Raw genomic sequence first — 19,833 nt, 5'->3', positions numbered from 1 at the left:
CAAGAAAAACACAGAGAAGGAGAGAGTGGCTGGGGAAAGATTGTAGTCAGCAGTGTCATATGGGGCAGGGAGGTTAGGGAAGATTAAGAAATTCACAACAACCACCGTATTTGGATTAAGAGATTACTGGTACCTTTGAATGTAGAAATTTCATTTGGGTGATGAGGGTTAGTTTGATATCTAAGAACTGAGAAGTCAGAGGTGGGAGCAGTGAAGACTTTTTTTTTGTTTTTCTTTTAAGGAGTTTAGCTTTGAAAGAGAGGATGGATACAGGATAATAACTTCAAGGGGATGGTAGAGTCAATTGAGGAGGTTTTTGGTTTTTTTTTTTTTAAATAATGGGTAAACTTGGGCAAAGAGGGAAGGAACCAATAAATACAGGGCAATTAGATTAAAGGTAGGTTAGGATAGCTGGAGACAATCTGCTGAAGAAGATGAGAAGGGATGGGATCCAAGTACATCAGAGGCATTGGTAAAGAGAAGGTGAATTAGAGGCATTGGTAAAGAGAAGGACCACTCTTCATCAGAGACTAGAGGAAAAGAGGAGAGAATAGGGCATAACGTCAGAAGTATGTGAGATGGAGAGAAGGTGAGAAGAGAGACTTAAGCAGGATCCTGGATTGAGGAGAGAACAGATGATTTGTGTTAGTAGATGTGTATTGGCTGATGACTTGGTTAGAGTGAACCTCATGGGGGAAAGAAAGGTTGCTCAGTGATAATGGCAGAGGGAGAACGTGGAAATGGAAGTGGGGAATGAGGTGTATTCCAACTCCTTCCCCAAGGCCAGTGAGTCAGGGACTATGAACAGAGGTGCATCTGGTACTAGAAAAGCATGGCCATGGATCCAGTGTCATCTGGGAGGTGCCTCCTGGTTCTGTGAGCAACAGAAGAGTAATATAAACACAGGAGGAAGGAGTCTAAAATAAAAGGCAATTTATGAATTATGGAATGGGAATTCCATAGTACACAAGATGAATGAAGTGGCAAGATCTGGAGTGGGCCAAAACAGGGCTAGGGTTGATGTGGTTCAAGGATAACAGTATAGGAAATAGGAGTTGGGGATAAGGGGATTCTTGGTATTGAGAGTGTAAGAAAGAGTGGGACTTTGCTAGCCATAGTAAAAGGACACAGCTCAGGTGAGAAGAATGTTACTTTTTAGCTGGCTCCACCCTGGTTTGGGGAGGTGGAAGGTAGGGGTTGGCTTGGGGGAAGTGGACTGTAATTCTCTCTCAATTTATGATATAGTTAAAATAGATTTGACAATAATAAAGTTGTCTCCTGGATTTTTAGTTAATGACAGGAGATTTGATATGCTGCTTAAAATATAAAACTTCCCCAACTTGATGAGAGAGCCTAGATTTATTCATTCATTCGTTTGTTTATTCATTGATTTGTTTGTTCATTCAGTCGTTTGTTCATTCATTTGTTTTTTCATTCATTTGTTCATTTATTCGTTTGTTCATTCATTCATTTATTCATTCGTTCATTCATTCATTTGCTTATTCATTCATTCATTTGTTCATTCAGTTGTTCATTCATTCATTTGTTTATTCATTCACTCATTTATTCATTTGTTTGTGCTCTTATGTCCTGTAAGAGGCTGATCCTTTTTAGCAAAGATAGAAGACATACAAGCCTGGTCTAGTTGCTGAGTTTGAAGTCAGAGCACCTGGGTTCAATACTTCCCTCTGCTACTAAAGTCATTCACCCTCTCTGTTGTCTTAGTTTCCCTAGAGTAGGCTACTTCTGCATCTCAATCTCTAACCCTGTCTGTGATCTTAGAAAACGAATGCCCTCACAATCAGATATTTCACAGTGTCTCTCTGAGCTCCCTTTAACAAAGCTCATATTAACCCATCTCTTTCTCTCGTCCAGTGTCTCTCCTGTTCTTGTGGTCACAATGACACTGTGATTAACTGCGTGGTATCCAAAGGTATTACTTCCCCTAACAGAGAAAACATGGAAGAGAGAAGTGTAAAATTAAGTCTGAAAGGCGTGACTTCATTCTTCTCGGGTGCAGTTTTCCGATCAGTAAGCACTGCTTCCTTGCTATGTATCATCAGTCTGTAGGTGCTGGGGATACAGAGGCCAAAAGCAAGCAGTCCCTGCCTCCAGGGAGTTAACAGTCTATGGGATGAACCCATGCACACATGTATATGTACACACACACACACACACACACACACACGTAATTGGGGAGGGGTGATATGAACTGGAGGGATAAGGAAAGGCTTTGGTGGATGGTTGCTCTTGAACTGACCTTTAGAATCCAGCTTCAGCCCAAAGGTGAGGGCGAGAACAGAGTGTCTCTCAGCTTGGGGACAGTCAGGGCCAATGCGTGCCGGTGGAAGCTGGACCATTGTATACCAGAAACAGCAGTCAGGCCAGTTTGTCATCCGACAGACACTGTTGAGCGCCTTACAAATAGGCTTTCTTGAGAGCCAGGTGCTATTGTCATCCCATTTTACAGATTAAGAACTGAGGCAAATAGAGATTAAATGACGTGCCCAGGGTCACCCAGCCAGTGTCTAAGGCTGAATTTGAACTCAGATCTTTTTGACTCCAAGCCCAGCACTGTATCCACTTAGAAAAGTAGTGATGTGTATAAGCCTGGAAAGGTAGGCTGGAACTGTATTGCTAGCAGCTTTACAGGGAGTAACACCTTTAGGATGGCCTCCCTTCCACCTCTGAAATGGGTGATGCCGTGAAGGCAACAGACGTCTCATCTTGACCTTCCTTCCCACCATTAAGTGCATCACTGGCATCTGCCAGTCAGGTTGGAAGAAAGATCAGAGGTTCTAGAGTCCAACCCATATGTGCAAAGGAACCACAGACTTTGCTTAAATACTTCCAGGGCAGGAAGACAAGTCATCAGACTGCTTCTGTTTGTCTACATGATCTTTTCAAACAGGATTGTTGCCTGGAATTTCACTGTTTGACCCATCGTTGAGCATTCCACATCCATGGCCTGAGTTACAATTGGTCTTGGGACTGGGCTTCCCATCCACATTTCCGGTGAACATTATGCTGTGGGCCTGAGTTAATTCAGCTTAATTTTTTTTAAAGCCTTGTGACATGGATTTTGTCTCCTGCCAAAATGATCTTAGAAAGTCCCTGAGTTTGATACAATGGACGCTTTCTGCTCATAACTGCTCTGCTTTTCCAAATACTCCTGGGGAAGACAACTTTCCCTTGTCCCAAGGCAGAGGGAGAGGAAGCAAGGAATGCTTCTGTGGGGGATATTTCACAATCCCACGTGCATACAAGGAGGGATTACCGATTTATGTAGGGCAGATAGCTAGATAGGTTTTTGAGGCCAGATCACATATTTGATATCCAATTGGAGTTTAACAAACTTGCTTATTAAGATAAGAATCTAAATCCTCTTTGAAAGGCAGAACAGCTTTGAAAAGCCTGGGTAACAGGTTTCTTTCAGTGCTGAACTCCAAGGTCTTCAGACCAGGTTCCCCTGGTTCATCCTGTCTCTGTGACCCTCTGTCATATTGAGGAGGAGAGCTCCGTTTGGTCTTCTCCATCCCTGGCGACAGCCAGTCTGATCCCTCCTGAAGCCAAAGGGCCCTTCCCTTTGCCAGCCGGAAATGCCAGCCATCAATTTCACTGCGTTGGCCTGCTTTATTCCAACACAGATGCTCCTTTCACCTGACTGACCTGCCTCCTGCCTAGGCAGCCCAGGTCCCAGGGTCTGCCTGGTGACGCTGAGCAGATTGGTTTCATTAAATACCAGAATCAAACAATTAAAAAAGGGGGGGGGAGGTGGACATTGAGCCCTTGGAATAAGAAACTTGTGCGATGAGTGAGTGAATGGAGGAAATAAAATACATTTATGAAGCATGTGCTATGACAGGCAGGGTCCATTGTGGTGCTGTCAGGACCTGGGTTCAAGTCCTGTCTTTGACACACATGCTTTGGTAGATGAAGTTTCCTTACTCAGGAGGTCTCTGTAGCGATGAAATCACTGGTTTAGTCCTTCTCCCCTTTGCTCAGTGCTGGAGTTATAAAGCCAAGCAAGCCAGACAGACCCTTCCCTCTGGATGCTTATATTGAATTAGGAGAAGACAGCCCACATAGATGAGCTGGACCTGAGTCGAAGGAGAGCACCTGGCAGGCAGAGGGGGTGGGCGGTATGGCATGCAAGTGTCCAGCAATCGAGGAGGGAAATGCTTCATTTGGAGTCAAGGACTCGCTTCTGCCCAGACCCCAGTTGTCCTCATCCTTGGGATGAGGTGATCCCATGGCTGGGCTAGAATGATTTCTAAGGGCTCTTCTCTATAGACTGATTCTGTCAGTATCTCAGCAGCTCAGGCTTAACTCTTGATGCTTTGCAGAAGTGTAACATGATGGATAGAGAAGGCTAATGTGCTGTCAGGAGGATCTGGGTTCAAATCCTGCCTCTGTGACCTTGATGTGTAAATCCCTTCACCTCCCCATGTATCCGTGTGGTGTAGAGGATGGAATGCTAGAAGTGGGAACAGGAAAGTGAAAGTTCAGATCCTGAGCTGTGGGACCAGAGACAAGCTGTTCTCTTATGTGAATAAAGCACTTTTCAGAATTTAAAACACTGTAAATGACTCTAGTGGCAGATAGGACCGTAGGGATAGCATGTACCTTGGAAAGCTTTTATTGTAGGGGACAGTAAATAGAACAGTGGACCCGAAGTTAGGAAGACCTGAGTTCAGATCCAGCCTCAGATACTGACTAGCTGTGTGACCCTGGGCAAGTCACTTAGCCTATGTTTGCCTTAGTTTCCTCTTCTGTAAAATAGGAATGGTGGTAGCACCTACCTCCTAGAAACGTTGTGAAGACTAGATGAGATAATAATTAGATAACACTTAGCACAATGCCTGGCACATTCATTTTTTGTTGTTGTGTAGTTGTTTCAGTCATGTCCAACTGTTCGTGACCCCCATTAGGGGTTTTCATGGCAAAGATGCTGGAGCGATTTGCCAAGCTGCATGAAATAGCTAACATTTATATACCAAGTACTGTGTATATAGGGCAGCTAGGTGGCACAGTGGATGCCCCTAGTAGGGGCATGAGTCCCAAATCAGAAGTAGAGAATAGAGTACAGGACCATGTCAGCTTGAAGATGGCCAGGAGATGTCGGTGGAGAAAATTTCCATGAGGGAAGGAGCTGTTTAATGTGTTTATAGCTGATAAGTATAGCATGGTGTCGACCATGTTGTTGGAAGCAGGTCTAATGCCAGCACTCTCTTAGTTCAGGTTTGATGTGGGGATGAAATGAGGCGCTCACAAATCATTGAATATTTAACGAAAAGGGGTTTGCTTTGCCCCAGAACAACAAAGATTTGCAACAAGGATTCAGTAACAGTTTCTCTGGAGGCAGCCTCCTTCACCTCCATATGGAAATACATCTGGTCATCATGGCAGGATATGGTGAAGGACATGATGACTCATGCGATCTGTAGACATCCTCCAAGTCAGAGGGGCCCCAACTGTACATGGACGGGGCTTTTTATGTCCTCAGATGGCCAGGAAGCTACATCAGAGAAACAGGAACCAATCGAGACCCTCTGCCATTTTGTCTTCCTTTAGGGAAAATTAATCCCTTTTAAAGAAGGGAAGGAGGGAAGAGTGGGGAAACACTGGTAAATATTAGTCCTCTCACATATAGATAGACACATGATTACTATATTTTGGATCTTTTTCTTCTTGCACTTGAAAGCCATCCTCAGTTATATTCAAGATCCATGATAAGGGGCTTAAGCCTAGGCACACAGCCATGGTGGACTTATATATCAATTGGTCTTGAAATTATTTGTTAGTGACATGTTTTAAATAAGGAATAGTTTTCTGTGTGGATGTTAACTAATTTACTGATTTCACTGTGCTTTTGGCTTTTTTTTTTTAAATAAATTTACCTTACATTGTTACACTGAAATTGAAGCCCACCATTAAGCCCACCATTAATCCCCTTTATGTTCTTGTCTTCGTCTCTGCCCTACACCCTGAAATGGCTTGAAACTGCTTAAGGCCCCGACTATGTAAAACCCCCTGGGGCCAGGGGTCCCAGCGTTTCACTCGGCTCCCAGGCCACGGATAGAGCCCTTGCAGAGGTGGAGGTGCATCCCCTCCTCATCATGAACAGAGGTTTCTCTTGGAAAAGTCACACATTCTTGCCCAAGATTTTCTTCCGCAAGATGTCATCCTCAGCTGCCAAGGACAAGCCTGAACTACAGTTTCCATTCCTGATGGACGAGGAGACTGCGAACACATTTCGTGAGCGCAAGACTCTCTTTGTCCTACGGGGGCTACCAGGCAGTGGGAAGTCCACACTGGCCCGAGCCATCGTGGATAGGTATCGTGATGGCACCAAGATGGTGTCTGCTGATGCCTACACGATAAATCCAGGCTCCCAGGGTGCCTACCATGAGGAATACAAGCAGCTGGACGAGGACCTGGACATCTCCTGCTGCCATGATGTTAGAGTCCTAGTACTGGATGACACCCACCATGAGCGTGACCACCTGGAGAAGATCTTTGACATCGCTGACCAGTACCAGTACTTGGTGGTGCTGGTGGAGCCTAAGACATCATGGCGGCTGGACTGTAGTCTGCTTAAGGAGAAGAACCAATGGCAGCTGTCTGCTGATGGCTTGAAGAAGCTGAAACCTGGAGTGGAGAAGGACTTTCTGCCACTCTACTTTGGCTGGTTCCTGAGCAAGAAGGGTTCTGAGAACTTGCAGAAGGTTGGACAGACATTCCTGGATGAGCTGAGCAGCCACAAGGCCTTCAAGAAGGAGATAAAGCACTTTGGGTCTGGGGATGAACCTAAGGAGAAGATTGCCTTGGCTTCCTAGTTTGTGAAGAGGCCTCCGAGAGTGCTGCACTGCACCACCAAGTTCTGTGACTATGGGAAGGCTGAAGGGGCCAATGAGTATGCCCAGCAGGATGTGGTCAAGAAATCCTACTCTAAGGCCTTCACCCTGACTGTCTCTGCACTGTTTGTGACACCGAAGACGATGGGTGCCCAGGTGGAGTTGAGTGAACAGCAGCTGCCAGCAGCTGCCGCTGTGGCCGGCGGATGTGGACAAGGTGACGCCTAGTGACAACCTGCCCTGAGGCAGCCATGCCCACATCACACTGGGCTGCGCAGACCAGTATTGACCTGCTGGAAATGGTTCGGCAAGAGAAGTGGGGAAGTCAAGGAGAGGAGGTGAGCGAGCTAAGTCGGGGCAAGTTCTACTCCTTTGGCAATGGGCAGTGGTCTGGCCAAAAAGCTACAGTTTAGGGCCATCTTCACAGGATACAATGGGAAAGGCCACACTGTGCCCACGCACAGCAGCCGAAAGGGAGGTGTCTTGTTATCTTGTACCATCATCTAGACAATAGGCTACCCTTTCAAGCTATCCACCCCAGCTTCCTTACGTGGGGGTGTAGGAGACACTGCCCTCCATTTGGCATAAAAAAGTCACTGGATCAGGTGGTGGCTGTTTTTCTGTAAAAATAAGAGGTTGGAGAGACACTCCTGAAGAGCTCCTAAAATCAATCTCTGGCCTGTTGTAATGGGGCGCCTGGTGGGCTTGCTGGTCCCTTTCCCCTTTAGTTCGATATCTTCATAGGATCACAGACCTTGAGCTCAGAGGAACCACAGAGGGCCATCGAGACCAAACCTGTCATTTTATTTTATTTTATTTTGTACTACAAATTTATTTTCAATTCATGGAACAAAACAAGCATTTCCACAACACAGTACAATAAAAAAGATGATTGCACATGAAACTGCAAATCTACCTGGACAACTTGCTGCTCCCTCCAAATAGACATCAGAGTTATCATGGAAATTTCTTTTTTTTCTCTTTTTTTTCTTCCCTCCCCTCCCCACCAGAGATGGTTACCATTAGATACAAATAGGTATATACATATCTGTAAAATTATTCTATACATATTTGTATTTATCAGTTCTTTCTCTCGATGGAGATAGCATCTTTCTTCATATATCCTTTAGTTTTAATTTGTGTATTTAAGTCAAAATAACTTGTTCGCTCAAAGTTATTCTGAAAACAATATCGCTGTTACTCTATAGAATGTTCTCTTGGTTCTGTTCATTTCACTCTTCAGTATTTCGTGCATGTCTTTGCATGTTTTCCTGTGATCACTGAGCTCAATAGTATTCCATCACAACCATACAGCACAACTTGTTCAGCCATTCCCCGATTGGTAGGCATTCCCGCAATTTCCAGTTCTTTGATGCCACCCAAGAGAGCTGCTATAAACATCCCATTCAGATTTAATGTTTACTTGCATATTTATAATATAATACTTAATATATTAGATAGTTTTGCTGTTTGTGAGTTTCCCTCCATCTTCTTTTTACTGACTGTTTCCTTTCTCAGCCTGTCTTTTTACTCTATCCGTTACCTTCTCTCCCACTTCACCCACCCTTCCAAGAGTTCCCCTGTTTCCTAATCTCCATGCACACACCCCTCCAAAAGCCTCTCATCCTCCCAAATCCTGATCCACATATCCCTCAAAGTCCGTCCCCGATCCTGTCCTCCAGTTTTTTCACCTTCTACACCCTTCCAGATATACACGTTGTTTCCTCTTCAACCCAAATGAGAGTAAGGTTCCAACATTATCAGCCCTCCCCCCCACCTGCTTCCTCTATATTAGTTCTTCCTTTCATGCCCTATTTTTATAACCCCTCATTTTACAGATGAAGAAACTGAGGCCCAGCTTCTCCAAATATTATTTAGCGGAGAGACAGTTGACAGAGACTTTCGCCCACATTGGTTGAGTGGTTATGTTCTCCCCTGTGGTTTTACCTCCTTAGTAAATGAGATAATCTTTGTAAGATCCTTAGGACGGTGCCTGACACATAGTAGGCACTTCATAAATGCTTGGGGGTGGGGGGAATTATCACTGAAACCGTCCCTGGTTTCTGGTGAGTGCTTGCTGAATTGAATTGCCTTGCCTGGGATCCCCTCAGAGGAAGTTCGGCTGGAAGCCGGCCCTGAGATGTAGTACAGAGTGTTGGGTTGGGCGTCAGAGGTCTCGGCCTTAAATCCCAGCTTACTAGTTGTGTGATCTTCACAAGCCTCTTCACCTCCATGGGCTTCAGTTTCCTTATCTGTAAAATGGGTACATTAAACCATATGGCCTTTGAAGTCCCTTTTGGATCTCAGTTCCTAAGCCCTTCACCCCTGTGGGCCTTAGATTCTTCATCTACAAAGTGGCGCAATCTGCATGACCTCAAAGCCCTTTCCCCTGTAATATATGGCCTCCCTACTCTATTCCGTGAACTCCCTGGCTAAAATTATACCTTCCAGTTATGTTCCATTTCCTGAAGTGTTTGCCTGGCAGGAAACCCTGCTTCCGAGTGGTGGCTTGGAATGATCCTGCTGCAATGAGCAGGGCCCAGGATCCTGTAGAAGAAGCCTTGAGCCATCTAATGGATGGTTGGTGCTGCAGGGAGCTATAAAGGTGGGGGAGGAAGGAAGAAACCACCAATCGATCGTCTGGAGGGGCAAAGGCAGCGTGTGACCAATGCCAGAGAAGAAGGCTCCGATTTCTGTTTAACTCCCGGGTCTTTGGTGGACTCGAGTGAGGCACTCAATGCTTCAGTCCTTCTCAGTCCATTCTGTATTCTGCTAGTTAGTGTGCCTGACTTGGAGGTGGGGCAGCATGTTATATTCTGGTAGAAAATAGATCACTTAGAGCCTCATGATTGAGCATCAAACCAGCAAAGCCCAGCTATTCATCCTAAGAGAGGGAATCCCTCTGCTTACCGAAAGAGATGGCTGCAGATTCAGAAGTCTACCAGTATCTAAGCCCCAGCTTCCTCATACTAAACTCTGGGCTTCTATTAAGGAAGCCTAGAATGCCTTGACTTCCTATTTGTGCCAGCCACTCTTTCAACCCAGATGGAACTTGAAGTCCTGGATCTTTTTCAGATAGTAATGTTGGTTAGCTAAACTAAGAACATAGGCAACCTGACAGTGAATGAAGAGTGTTAATGATGAACAATTAGAAAAGAAAGACTGATGCACTGGGAAAGTTTGTAGATCTTTGTTCTTGAAGAAAACCAAAAAAAGCATTCTCTTTGGTAAACACTCAGTTATCATTGTATTCCAGTAAGAAGGGTGCTATTTGACCATCAGGAGGCCTGGGATTGAGGCCTGGCTCTGCTTCTGCAATGCTGGGTGACTTTGAGGCCTTAACATCTCCAGGGAGGTCATGGCTCTTGTACTAGACCATGGATGCCATCTTTAACTCTCTCCTCTCTCCTATTCCATCAGGTACCAAGGCCCCAAGAGTATGCCTCCAAAGGGGCTCTCCCATCACTTCCTCACTATTCCTGATGCCTCCATTTTGGCAAGACCCTCCTTACTGCCTAGATTGTTGGAATAGTCATCATAGAGATCTCCTCCCCTCCCTGCTGTTCTACTTCCAGTCTCTCCTCCATATTGCTAGCATGATCATCATTCTCTTACATGGGTTTACTCATGTCACTGCTGTCCTAAAAAAAAAAAAGCAAAACTTCCTTTTGACCTACTGTTCCCTGTCACCTGTGGGGTAATATTCAGACTACTCTGCCTGGTATTCAAGGCCCCACTGTCCCTTTCCAGCCTTTCCTGTCCTTTCCCCCATGGCCTCAATGTTCCAGCCAAATTAGACAGAATGGCATGAAGTCTCCAGTTGAGTACCACAGGGATATGTGCTTCGCTTAACATTTTTAAAAAATTTTTAACATTTAACACCAGCCTTGTGAGTCCACAGTGTAATGTGGCAGCTCAGAAAGGTCTTGGCACCTTGGCCTGTATTAAGAATGGACTAGCATCCAGGAATAAGGAGAGGATGGTCCACGGTCAGATCCTCTCTGTAGTATGATGTTCAGTCCTGGACACCGCAATTTAAGAAGGATGAGCCAGAGGAAGGTGGCCAGGGTGGTAAGCCTTCTTAAGTTTGTATCATCATAGAAGGATCTGTTGAAGGAGCAGGGGAGATTTCGCCTGGAGGAGGGAAGACTCAAGGGAGACATGACAGCCGTCTTTGAGCAATATTGGGAGGCCTGTCAAGTGGGGAGTGGATGAGATTCGTTGCATGTGGCCCCAGAGGGCAGAATCAGGAGAAATGGGTAGAAGCTGAGAAGAGGCTAATTTAGGCTTAATGACTTAGGAAAACGTCCTGTCTGTTAGAGGTGTCCCAGAGGAGAACGGACTGCCTGGACACCTGGAGGGTTCCTCCCGTTGGTGATCTTTAAGCAGACACTAACTACATGACCGCTCACTGAGTGTGCCACAATGGGGATGCTTTTGGACTGGATGACCATAAGGGCCCTCCCAACTCTCAAATACTTTGATCAGGCCCAGTCTCACTCATTTTACAGATGGCGAAGCTGAGGCAGGAGATTGCTCAGTGACTTGCTTAGAATCACGCTACTAGAACTTAACTGAAGTAAATTTGAACTCATGTCTTCCTAACTCCCTCCCTCCCTATCTACTACATAGGACTGACCCAACAGTTAATCGTTATTAAACTATCCTGATCTATAGAGGAAAAACAAATGGTGGGAAGGTATACTGTGGTCTGAGGACCATGTAGAAATCTCTAGCTTCTTCCTGGTTCTTTCACCCACTACCTGTGGGACCTTGGATTTAATTACTCTAAAACTCAGCCCCCTACCTGTCAAATTTCTGTCATTCAGTTGTTTTTAGTCACGCCTGAATTTTCATGACCCTATTTGGGTTTGTTTATTTTTTTGGCAAAGATACTGGAATGGTTTGCCATTTCCTTCTCCAGCTCATTTTACAGATGAGGAAACTGAGGCAAACAGGTTTACATGACTTGCCCAGGGTCACATACTTACTAAGTGTCAGAGGTCAAATTTGAACTCAGAAAGATGAGTCTTCCTGACTCCAGACCCAGCCCTCTATGCACTGTGTCACCTAGCTGTTCCATCTGTCAAATGGGGACCGTGATATTTGTATTTTGAAAGGTTGTTTTCAGGGCAAGCACCCTGAAAATCGAAGGGCCCCATATATAAATGTCAGGCGTTAACTGGCTACTGCCAAGGACAGCCCCGGGGGGCCACGCGTTGGTCCCCAGTCCTCTGCAATGGCAAGTGGATTTTTGCCAAAACCTTAAGCAGTGTCTACTACTTGAATCCGATTTTTTGAGATTATTGGGTTAACACTGCAAATCTGGGGGTGGGTGTGTGGGTGGTGGAAAGAAAAGGGAAACAGGTTTTGGTTCCTTCCTTATGACCACTCGTTTTGTTGGGTTTTGAGGTATGTCATGCATAAGACATGCTAATGGAACTCCTGAAAACGTTGAGGGGAATATAGTGGGAAGAAGGGCAGACCTGCAGTCTTGAAGACCTGAATTCAGATGTAGCTGCATGACCTTGGGTAAGTCTCTTCACCTGTCTGCCTCAGTTTCCTCATCTGTAAAATGAGACTAAGAATAGCTATGGTTGTTGTGAGGATCAAATGAGATAAGAAATGTAAAGCGGACTCTAATTTTTCCATCAAAAATGGCTCTGCTTAGTTTCTCCTGCCCCCCTCCCTTTGATAAGGTCACGATTTACTGAAATCTCATCACCATGAAGACTGACTCAGCTTGTGATCCTCAGCACCTCCCTCAGGTACCCTCCTTTCTGTTGGAAGGCTGGGGAGCGGACAATAAGCCCCTCCTCCAGCCTTCCTTTATGGAGGGCTCACGTAGAGCTTTCTAGGTGACTCAGCTGCTCTCCTTGCTGGGAACCCTCTGCCACCCCCTCCCCCTCTCAACTTCCTTTTGAGTGTTGTCTTCTCTGATTAAATTGTAAGCTTCCGGAGGGCAGGGGTTGCCTTTCTTTTTCTTATTTGTATCACTGGTGCTTCGCAGAGTGCCCAGCACATAGTAGGCTCTTCATAAACGTTGACGAAATCGCATCACAAACCTTAGAGCGCTATATGCCTGCTAGCTGTTATAGATATGGGGCTGCTGCCATCTCCAGGAGTTCATGTGGACAGGCCACAGTTTTGGCACAGAGGGGCTGGTGGAGCAGAATTCTTTTTTCTTTTTCAGTTCATTAGTTTAAGCAACAAAAACCAAAGCAAGAAATCAGAGCTATTGTAGCCGCACAGAGAAGAGCCAGGCCCACGTGGCAGACTTTTACTTCATTTTTGCGTTTTCGAGAAGAAGGTTGGGGCGGTAACGTGAGCCCTCCCTTGGACGGGCTTTGCAGTGGGGTTTGGCCGGCCTCCAGGGCTCTGCACCTAGGAGCTGTGTCATGCTCTCCAGAGATAACCATCGCTGCGTTCTTTGTGCAGCGTGATCCCGGCTTCAGGGGAACATGTTCTGACAGCAGCGACATGAGAGAGAGGCCAGGCTGGTTTCCTGGAAGGGAGCGTGCCGTCCTTATCAAGCATGGCTAAGACCTCACTGCTGCTGTTTGACAGCTCACCTTCCACATGGATTTCCCTTTTCATTTGTTTCCGGCAGGTTCTGCCTGTCACATTGTGGTAGGCTCCTTGTCTTTGGTGCCACCATGGCACTGACGGTGGTTTTTTGTTGGTACAGTTCAGTTCAGCACATTGGCAAATAACAGTAATATTTGTAGTGCCTTTGAAAGTCTGCTGGATCCCCCTGAAGCCGTAAGGTGAGCATTACTGCTGTTATGTCCATTTTACACATGAGGAAACTGAATCCAGGTAGCAGAGTCAGGTTTTGAACTCAGTTCCTCTGACTCCAAATTCAGGGCTCTTCCCACGATGCCACAGTCTCCCAGATGTTAAACTTTTATTCATTTGTTCAGCAAACTAGTATTTTTTTAAAAGTGCCTACTGACCATTGACGACAACATCGTGATGCCATTTTGGTCCTCTCTGAGCATGAAGGACAACAAGTTTTAGAAAGACAAAAAGTCAGTCCCTTCAAGAAGTCAATATTCTGTTGCACAATTATATAAAATTCACATACAAAGTGACTTTGGCAAGGAACAGGGAAGGAAAGACACATACTCACCATTGGGGATATTAAGAAAGACCTCCTAACCAACAATGTCACATCCTCAAGGCCCTCCCCCGAAGAACAATACAGTCTGACTTTCCTGCCGTGTGCCCAGAATTGGATGCTGCTTGCTCTTCCATAATAGATTTTTACCAAATTCCTTTCAAGAGCATAGTAGAATAAAACATGCAGGAATTTTAAATATCAGTCTTCAGTATAAAAGGGATCCTTTGCCACAGTCCATACTTAGCAACTGAAATTACTCTAAATTATCCTTACCCAGGTTCCACAGTCATGAGCTAGAACTTCTGTGTGTTTTTAAGGTCCCTCTCATCTCTTAATATTAGCTATTAACATCATGTATGGTAACTGAATTTCACAGATTAAGCAGCTGAAGAGGACTGGGAAATGACGAGCAGAAATATTCATCCTACATATCTTAATTTACTCTGTCCCTGTTTTAAAAAAAAACTCAGGAAGCAAAAAAGCCGCTTCTGATAGATTTCTTCGTTAGAATATATCACTGTGCATTCGGTAATGAGGTTACCATGAATCACATTAAAAACATTTGTTTGAGCAGCACTTCACAAGTTTGGTTATCAGTGTTTAAAATTTTCCATGTAGCAGAAACGTGTGCCTAAAATCATTGTGACTGGTGTTGATGTCATTTCTGATGTCCATTACTGGTTTACATACTTCGGGATAGTGGTGTTATTGAGTCATTTTCAGTTGAGTCTGACTCTTTGTGATCCCAGCTGGGGTTTTCTTGGGAAAGATACTGGAGTGATTTGCTATTTCCTTCTCCAGTTCATTTGACAGATGAGGAAACTGAGGCAAATGAGATTAAGTGACTTGCCTAGGGTCACATAGCTATACCATTTCAATTGCATGGTTAATTGGATTTCTTATTACTTTTGTTCTTCCTTGCTTTTTACTGTTTCTGGTCTTTGCCCTGATTCATTGACGGTCTCACTCTCTGTGGAGAGTGGATTCTGAGATAGCTCCAATCACTTTTTGTGGTGTTGTTTGTTGCTCACCCTGTGTGGTCCCCCTCCCCCAATTCTATTTTTCAAGAAAGTGCTCATGGTCTTCTGTGTAGTCTATATGTTTTCTTCCTCTCTCCTTCCTCTCTCCTGACCCCAGCTTTCCCTCTATCCCTCCCTATCCTCATCTTTGCATCAAAGTCACTGAATGTCAGAGTGTGTGTTGTCTTCATTTGTTGGCCTTTCTAGAGTTCTGCCTAGAATTTCTCCTCCACTTCATCCCAAGAAACTAATGTCGATGCCTAAGCGGTGACTTTTCACAATGGTCTTTCTGCAAATATTGTAGGAGGAGATGGCCAGATAATCTCATGAAATAGTGGTTCTTGTTTCCGTTACGTGTTTGACAAAGCCATCTCTGCCAACTGTTTTCTCTCCAAGGAATATCTGTGAGCCACCCTCCCATCTCTTAGCAACTCACCCCCTTCTCCTGCAGAGTGGTCAGGGAGGCAGCAGAATGTGCTAGGAAATGTTGTTTTTAGACCATCTATAAGCTTTAGTCTAGAGCGGGGGAAGGAGGAAAGGAGAGAGAAGGAGAGAGGGAAGGAGAGAAAAAGGAGAGAAGGAGGGAGAAGGAAGAGAGTAAGAGAGGGAAGAAGAGGGGGAGAGAGAGAGGAAAGAAAGGAGAGAAGGAAGGAGGGAGAGAGAGCAGGAAAAGGAGGGAGAGAGAATGGAGAAAAAGAGGGACAGAGGAAGGAAGAAAGGAAAGAGAGAGCGAGGGAGGGGGGAGAATGAAAGAGAGATAAGGGAGAAAGAGGGATAGAATGGGGGAAAGAGAGAGAGACAGGGAGAAGGAGACAGAGAGGAGAGAGAGACAGAAAGACAGAGACAGAGACAGAGGGATGCATTTATTATGTGCTTATGATGTGCCAGGTGCTGGTTATACAGTAAGCCAGGCAGCCCTTGCCTTCAAGAACCTTACGTTCTATCAGGAGAGGACAGCATATGAAGGGAGCTGGGAGGTAAGGAGGGATAATTCTAAATGTGAAATCCTTGCCTGTGACAGACAAGGAGACCTGCTGCTGGAGAAGCTGTACCACATCAATCTTGACATTCCTTCTATTTTATTTTTTTTTAATTGCACTGTTAAAAAAAAATAGAAAGGAAAGAGATCCAAAACTTTTCACAATTATGTGGGATGAGGAGAGATTTCTTAAACAAGTGATAAAGGAGATGATAAAAGACAGTTTCTAGGACATAAAATTAAAAGGCTTTTTCATAAATAAAATCCTAATGACAGAAATTGCAAGAGAAACATTAGAATGGGGGAGAGGGATGGAATTGCATCAGATGTCTCCACTGAACGATGGATGGACAAGATGTCCAGGGAAATTGACACATTTGTACGACCATGAGCCATTTCCTGGTCCATAATTACTCAAAGGATATGAGCAAACAGTTTTCTTTAATGGTGTGCAAACTGGCCACATGAAAACACTCCAAATAATGGAAATTAAAACAAGCCTGATGTCTCACATCACCCCACACAAATCGGCTCCTCCCCCCAAAAAAGAAAAGGAGAAAAGGTGTAAACATCTGTCTATGTTGGAGGGACAGGCTGGGGGAAGCGGGGCATGCTGAGTCCCAGGTTGGAGCTAGGGACTGATCCAGCTAGAGTGTATTTCAGGTTGAAGGAAAATGGTTCAGCTTTCCAGCAGTCTGATTAATGGACGTGTGTCCCCAAGAAAGTAAAAGAAAACAGTGGTAAAGTGTGGACCAAAGTGTTTGTCATAGCACTCTGGGGACAGAGAGCTGGAGAGCGGGGTGCCCCTCGCTGGGGAAAGGTGTCCAGAGGGAGGAATTGTGTTGTAAGAAACAATGCCTAGGAGGAAATCAGAGAAGCATGGGAAGATTTGTATAAACTGATACGGAGCAAAAGAAACAGAACCAGTATAGGAAGGATGAGGGTGAGCGTTTAGATTGTGCTTGCTCTGTGCCTGGCACTGGACTCATTTGGTCCTCGAACTGAGCCTGGGAGGTAGGTGCTAATATCATCTCCATTTTACAGGTGAGGAAACTGAGACAAATAGAGGTTAAGTGACTTGCCCAGGGTCACACAACTAGAAAGTGTCTGAGGCCAGATTGGAATGTGGGTCTTACTGACTCCAGACCCAGCGCTCTCTACCCACCGCACCTGAAGGTGCTTCAACCACCAGTACATCTTCCTCGTCTTCCACAGCGATGGGAATGAAAAGACCAATGGAGACTGCTGTTCGAGAAACTGCCAAATTGCTTTTCTTAAAACAAGATCCAATTGTGGCATCCCAAACCTCCAAGCTCTTTGGTGCTTACCTGTTACCTCCACAATAAAATACCAAGGCCCCAGTTTGGCCCTGAAGGCAGCTCCATCATCTGGCTCTTGTCCCTTTCAACATGACCCCTTATCACAACCTCACCATTCTGTCCAGACTGGCCAGCCAGACCCTACTCAGGAGCCCCCATCCCACAAGGCATTTTCCAGCCCATCTAGCCATCGATGCCTTCTTGATATTACTTTGTGAGTAATCTGTCTTTATCTGTGCGAATTCTGCTCCTCACTACTGATCTGTTATAAGCTCCTTGAGTGAAGGGACTGTCCTGTTTCTGTCTTTGCTTCTCTAGCTCCTAGTCCAGTGCCTGGCACATAGTAGGTGCTTCATAAAGGCTTGCTTGTCAAATCTGCTAGGTGGTGCAGTGGATAGTGCCAGGTCTGGCATCAGGAGAGCTCATCTTGGTGAGTTCAAATCTGGCCTCAGACACTGACTAGGTGTGCGACCGTGGGCAAGTCACTCTACCCTGTTTGCCTCAGTTTCGTCATCTGTAAAATGAGCTCCAGTGTCTTTGCCAAGAAAACCCCAAATGGGGTCACAAAGAGTTAGACAAGATTGAAACAACTGAACAACAAAACTTTGCTTCTGAGAGGCAGTGTCGTCTGTTGGAAAGACCACTGCCCTTGGAGGCAGACGATCTTAGCTGATTCCCGGCTTTCCCATATGTAGAGTGGCAGTCGTAATCCTTCAGCTGCCTTCCTGGCATTGATACAGCACTTTGGAGCCTTTAAGGTTCTCCTACGTGAACACAAATATTAGCCCTTTTGATTCTTATAAGCCCAGGAGGCGGGTGCTTTTATTACCCCCACTTTACAGATAGAGAAACTGAGGCAGAAGAGAAGAAGTGACTTATACAGGTTCACACAGAATGATGTGGATGAGAGTGGCACTCCAACTCAGGTCTTTCCGTCTCCAAGTCCATCACTCTATCCACTGCGCCACCTTTAGGAGGAATGCAAGAAGGCAGCCAAGTTCTTGCCTAGGATCACCCAAGGAGCAAATGCCAGGTTCCCTGACTGGGACCCCAGTGTCCTTTCTGTTGTACTGACTGGTCTCCAGGTTCCTTCCCTCTGTATACCGGTCACCTCTCTGCATGGCTCTGGTCCTTTTCAGGAAAGGATGAATGAGTTTGTCAAGTCCAGGGGTGGGGAAACTGAGGCCTCAAGGCCACATGTGCCCTCTAGATCCTCGAGTGCAGCCCTTTGACTGAATCTAAATTTCACAGAACAAATTTGGACCCAAAGGGCCACACTTGAGGATCTAGAGGGCCACGTGTGTCCTCGGCTGCAGGTTCCCCAGCCCTAGTCAAGTCCTTGAAATTCTCTGGATTGATGGAAACATCTCTGATGAGACCAGTCCTCCAGTCCAGAGGTTCTTAACCTTTTTTTCTGTTGTGGTCCCCTTTGGCAATCTAGTGAATCCTGTGGATGCCTTTTCAGAATAATGCTTTTAAATGCATAAAATAAAATGTTTAAGTTTACGAAGGGATTTAATTCTATTGAAATACAGTTATGAAAATACTTAAAAAACAAAACACAACACTGGCCTCAGGTTAAGAAGCCTTGGGTAGGAAGGTGCTTGGGGGTGGGGGAAGCCCAGTAAGTGATGGCATAGAACACACCTTGGGTCCACCTGTGGGTGTTGGCCATGAGGTGTATCCTCCTAGAACTGCTTCCTAGGGCCTCCTTTCCTAAGCGCTAACCCCTTCATGCACAGGGACCATTTTCAATGTCAGCCATAGGTTTTTGGAGAGCACTCTGTGGCTCTGCAGTATTTTCAGCTCCCCCCTTCCCTCGCCCCCATGGAGTGAATACAGGCAATCATCCCGATTTCCAAATTCCTCCCCGAGATAGAGCTCAGTAACTATTCGCAGCTGTGTCCCGAGGGGCCCTCCGTGCTTCCTGTGGCCTTGGGATCCACTCAGAATTGATAGCATCAGACTTCCGCCAGTGATATAAAATATGCACTCCGATGTGACGAGGTTTGCAGCGTCCATGTCCTCAGGGGAGCTGGGGAAACATGACTTTTTCCAGAGAAAGAAATGAGAGAGGCAGCAGGGGAAGGGAGGCTTTCTCCTTTTAACTTATTTCCTTTCTTTCTTTCTTTTTTTGTTGTTTGGGTTTGTAAAAAAAAAAACAAAAAAAAAACAAAACCAGAATGGTTTTAAGAGTATTTTTTTTTGCATCTTTCACTTTTTATATCTCCCTCATTTCTAGATATATTTATCATTCCCTCAAATTCCTCAGTGAACCTCCTGTTATAAACTAAATATTTTATTAAACATGTAACATTGAAAAATTGTGTTTTCCCCCCCAAATCTGTGATTTCATCATAGAGCTCTTCGTGAGGAAGTCCCTCTTCCAGGGTAGATGGGCAACCTGCTTTTCAGCTGGGAGTCTTAGGGAGTTGCCTGGGGACACAGAAAAGGGAAGGAAATGGTGGGACTTGAACCCTACCTGGGCTTTCCAACTGTGAAGGCTGGCTCTCCAGCCATTGTGGTCAGGCTGCCT

At 45.3% G+C, this 19,833-nt stretch overlaps 1 protein-coding gene and 1 pseudogene across 1 annotated transcript in view; both read left to right on the top strand.

The window, feature by feature from the left end:
- The window catches only part of SPATA5 (spermatogenesis associated 5), a 232,759-nt gene that overhangs the window by 145,733 nt on the left and 67,193 nt on the right, over window positions 1–19,833 (top strand). The gene's annotated exons all lie outside the window — the stretch shown is intronic.
- On the top strand, window positions 6,119–7,364 carry LOC118852898 (annotated as a pseudogene).

Source organism: Trichosurus vulpecula, chromosome 6 (assembly GCF_011100635.1).
Source record: "Trichosurus vulpecula isolate mTriVul1 chromosome 6, mTriVul1.pri, whole genome shotgun sequence".
NCBI classification, from domain to species: Eukaryota; Metazoa; Chordata; class Mammalia; order Diprotodontia; family Phalangeridae; genus Trichosurus; species Trichosurus vulpecula.
The sequence above is the reverse complement of the archived record's forward strand: the minus strand, read 5'-3'. Positions and strand labels throughout refer to the sequence as shown.